General features: G+C 35.5%; 1 long non-coding RNA gene across 1 annotated transcript; it reads left to right on the top strand.

Moving 5' to 3' along the window:
- Positions 1-604: 604 nt before the first annotated feature.
- LOC136250616 (uncharacterized) lies at positions 605-5,134 on the top strand. The gene is made up of 3 exons (XR_010698599.1): positions 605-2,300; positions 3,777-3,848; positions 3,901-5,134. It is a non-coding gene; the product is annotated as an uncharacterized lncRNA (long non-coding RNA).
- Positions 5,135-5,140: the final 6 nt, after the last annotated feature.

The raw sequence follows: 5,140 nt of genomic DNA, 5'->3' as shown, positions 1-5,140 counted from the left end.
TCTTGCTGCTCCATTGGTGTAGCAACTGCACGTTAACTCACAGTAGGCGGCTCGCCGACAAAATTCGATCTTGCAGGTTGCTCAGGTGTTGTAACTACCTGAAGTTGACTGTCGCGCTCAGCAGCAACGATACTTGATGGAATAACTTGTTCCATTAATCCTTCCTGCTCATTGTCGGTGGCACTGACGATACTTGATGGAATCACTTCTGGCTCGATAGGTACCGAGAATGACTTCCCTTCCATATTGGATTCCTGCTCATTGTCTGCTGTTGAAAAAGGTGATACATCGTCTGGGGTGTCGTACTCAGACAATTCGTCAAATAACCAGCGAATTCCTCGGTTAGTTCGGTTCCCAGGTCGGGAGGTAGTGGTCGAAGTAGGATCTTGAATAATACTATCCATTCCATGCGAACACCACGCGTTATAATTAAAAATCCCACAATCGAAACAGTGCTGTCCAGTTAAACGCACGTGACTGAATGCGGCTCTATCGAAGACTTCGAAGGGGAGGTGTTGATATACCTGATTTAACACATTGGTATTATGTGTGAGTACACTAGAATATACGGATCCACTAAATGGGTTCATTTTTGATAAGGCATATTGAAGTAAGACACTCTCTCTTATTATGGACTCTTGGTCGTAGTGTATCTATCACATCTTCTGTAGTGGTAGGATTGGTTTTTCACACTGTTCTTCATTTGTAAAGCCGTGTAACAGGCTGAACATAGTTGAAAATGAAGAATAATTACCTCTCACTTCTCAGAATTTGATAGTGGAGCACACATTCAGATGCAAAATAAATTTATAACATATGTTGCAGTGTTGGGTTATCATAACACGTTACTTATGGAATGTGTTACATAATATTATTATTATTTTTAAAGTAACATGTGACCAAATTTGGGAAAACCATCAGTCTACACACAATAGTACTTTTGTAATAAAATGCATTTAAAAACAATGGGTAAAAAATGCAAACTGCAGAAAAAAATTATGCAAGTTTTATCATCTCACTGGTCGGTGAATTAACAAACCAATTTTCTGGGCTTCATCATGTTTGCCTGTTCATAGGGAGTTCAAAAATCTTTCTTCATACATGGAAGGGTTTCTGGGTTACAGGCATTTGTTTATGTTGCAGTGACAATAGAACTAACCGGGGATCGTTTTTTCAGTGAATTCACCTTCCTTCTCAAATATAGAAGCACAGCTACCTTGGGCAAAAACTATACCTTGAAGGATTCACAAATTCATGGCGAAACAATGAAACAAGATTCAACTCTGTACACTGTTGTATCGGTAAGTTATGATGGTTATGTAAACGCTTGTAGATTATTTTTTTGATGGCTTCTGTACATATCAATTTATTTGCTTGACCAACTGTCTAATGCTGTATTTGCCACACTTCTTAACATATGAAGCTCAAACTTAGCCAGTCTATTCCTCTGTCCTTATAGGCAATAAAACATTTTGAAAAAATGTGTGGTATTGACGGCTTAAGCTAGTAATATCCAGTGGATAGTTACCATAAAGTAATGTATTACTGAAGTAGTACGTTACTACTTGTTGCAATAATATTATTACCTAACAATGTGTTACTCGTCTAGCCCATTATTACCTAATGAAATACTAAGCATTACTTAACTACTGCCTAACAATGTACTATAATGTACTAAGCATTACTTAGCTAGCCTGTTACTGTAATATTATTATGTAATGAACTACCCAACACTGCATGGAGTTCACCCATCATAATTACAAAAAAGATGAACAAACAAAAAATTTAGGAATTTTAAGTTCAATTAGTGAAAAAAGGGAGGTCATCTGTACATATCGTGGACATCTAATCTCTATTCATGCTATATAGACTGAAGCACGGATTAAATATCCACTAGTGTATCTACAAGTGTAGACAACCTCCCATGTGTTTCACTACTTTGATCCCTACTTGAACTTAAAATTCTTAATTTTTCCTTGTATTAGTTATACCATATCTTGGTGTGCATTGATACATATGTGTATCATTTTCAATTACAAAATGTGCAAAATAAGTTTGTTGTGTGTTAGTAGATTTGGCTGTAGTGTGTGTTCCACATATATCAACATTAAATTTGTTACTTTGCTATGTACATATGTTGTTGATGGCTATATACGTATGTATGTGCATCTGTACACACGTCTCAGTGCTCACCTTTTACTTACTGCATTTACATGTGTTTATTGTAACTTACATGTGTGTGCATTTGTTGTATGTATCTCTTCTTCATTTGGCCATAGTTAATGGAAAAGATTGTGTAGGTAAGTATTTATATAGATTTACGTATAATTTATATACATATTTTTGTAATTTTGATTTATGTGTGTTGTGTACTCACAATTGTATGATGCATACAGCCACTAGAATAGTATAGTCCTATAATGAACTCAAGTGTGTACAATGCTAACTTTATCTTGTGTTACATATGTACTGTAATTCATATTTGGACTGTAATATTCCTTGAAGCAGGAGCACATACAGTAGGGGCCGTTAAAAAGCTTACACTATGTTTGGTTTTAATAATAGTTAAAACAATAGTGAAACATTGTATTTTAATAAAACACTTATGTAATTTGTCATAACAGTCTGTAATAATACTATTTTAACTCTTACAATTGTTAAAACAATAGTTTTAACAATTGTATTGTTATATAGTTTTAACAATAGTTTTAACAATTTGTATTGTTAAAACAATCATTTTAACAAATCCTATCATTAAAACAATTTGTTAAAACAATAGTTTTAACAATGATCCGTGATGTGTTATTTACTGTATATCTGTGGCTTTGTTAAAAAGATAGCTCTAATATAACTATTCAAATGGTTTAACTACTGTTAAAACCAAACAAAGTGTAAAGTTTTTAATGGCCCCTACTGTAACTATACTGCAAGCCTGTTTTATGGCACAATTTAGCATTATACTTTTGTTAATAATTGTGACTGGATTGCAAAAACCCGACACAATTACGCATTTTTCAATTCCTGTTTATTAAATATTTGTAATCTACTTGCCAAGTGTACCCTCTGGCAAAGTTTCAGTCTCATATGCCAATAACTTTCGGAGTTACAGTCCTACAAAGTAGCAACAACAGAAAAATCGATTTGTACAGCAAGTATAGGGAAAATAAATTACAGGCGCTTACACAAATGGTTGTAACTTACCAACGGATTGAGGTATGAAGCTGAACGCTTCACCATCATGTTCGCCATGAACAGGGGAATCAATTACTGGGTAAGTTTCTCCTATACTCACTCTTCTTCATTGCATACAAAGGCGAAATTCGTAAAGAAAAATTGATTGCATACGATTGTTTCAATGTGACGTAAACAAATGCTAATAACTTATGTATCCTTGGGTCTACTGCAATGAAACAAAGGTTTTCCAACTTTTCTTGAGCAGGCAAATAATATCCAGGGTTTTATTGTTAGTCTCTTCTTTCACTAAGAAAGAGGTGTTCAAAAAATTTACGGAATTTTTTCAATAATATGCTAGTATTTCACCCAATGTATTCAATGCTTTATACTGTAAATTTTAGGCTTGCACAGTTGTGTCGGGTTTTCCGCAGATCTGGTCACAATTATACATGAGATAAGCCATAGGTATTCTTTTGATCCAAACCTTGTACTGTATCAGTTTCTTTTCCCTGGTATGAAGTTATAGAGAAATGCCATAAATATGGTTACATTAATGTGTCAACAATACAATTACATGTGCGGATTGACCTGTTATCTTACAGAGGACCTTCCCATTATGGCAATGATGAACATCTCCAATGGTGAAAGAGTAAACATTAGTGGAACTTATTATAGTAGGTTTCTAGGAGTCCTTTACCTCTATAATTTAATGCTATTTTTCTTTAGGAACCTGTCAAGGTACGTGTGTATGTGAACTACACCATGTCATCCGCAGGAAAGTTACAGTCACACTGTAGTTATATACCACTAATATGATATTGGTATATATATATATTTGTCATTGTGAAATATAGTGATTACTAGCATTAGTGCCTACCCTTTGTGCAGGACCATTTGACATTCCACACTAACCACAATGACAAATCAGTACTGTGAAACTCATTAATAGGGCCACCTTTGGGACCCACAATAAGTGGCCCTATTAGTGAGGTGGCCTTATTAATGAAAACCTCATTAATCTGGCCATAAACAAAGTGGCCTTGTTATCAAGATTTTCAACAAATCAACACCTGGCTATAGTTGCTGTAACAACTATATACGTATACTACAGGTTTCATTATAATGCACAGATAGGATTACTCATTACTTGAGGCATAATGGCTGCTAAAAGCATGAAGCACATTGCTAAAACTATTGGCATAGCTTTTGGCAGGTACTCAGGAGCAGCAACTTTGCAGTGATACGTTGACTGTCTGTTCAGCTGGCCCCTTTATTGAGAGTGTATTGTGTTAGTTTTACCAGTTTGGTCCTGCAGTATGTGGCCACTGGCCTTATTAATGAGGTGGCCCTATTAACGAAAATTAAATCAATGGAATAGTATGGAAGATACTTCTGGACTTTCTGGACCTGGCCACTGTAACAAGGTAGCCTTATTAATGAGGTGGCCACTAAGTGAGGTTTCACCGTATTAAAGATGATATCCTAAAGTGTAGCATGCATGGTGATTACATGTTCTATCACACAGAAACTGTAGTTCAGTCAATAGCTCTATTGCCAGCAAAGATTGGAGTAAAATTCTTAACACACAGGTGTACACTTCCTGAAACCCTGGTTAATTAAATTTATAATTTAGGCAAGCAGTTAACATCATAAAGAGTTACAAAAGAGATGGCACATACTCTAATAGAACACGCGGGAAAGCACACAAATGAGCATGCACCCAATTTCCCTTTTTTTAAAAAACAACAGAAGTGCTATACTAACTGAGCTGTTTGTCCTGTGGGCTGCAAAAAGTTGTCAGGCAGGAATCGAACGAACCCTGGACTTTTGGGTTAACAGTCAATGCATTAATGCTTGAGCTGTTTGTTCATGGTTTTGCCTCAAGTTTTCTTTCTATATCAATGCCTTCTATGCTCTGTAGAGAACAAACAAAACTACGTAACGATTTGTATTAACCAACCTGGAG

Source organism: Dysidea avara, chromosome 3 (genome assembly GCF_963678975.1).
Source record: "Dysidea avara chromosome 3, odDysAvar1.4, whole genome shotgun sequence".
Lineage (NCBI taxonomy): Eukaryota > Metazoa > Porifera > Demospongiae > Dictyoceratida > Dysideidae > Dysidea > Dysidea avara.
This window is presented reverse-complemented; position numbering and strand designations above follow the sequence as displayed.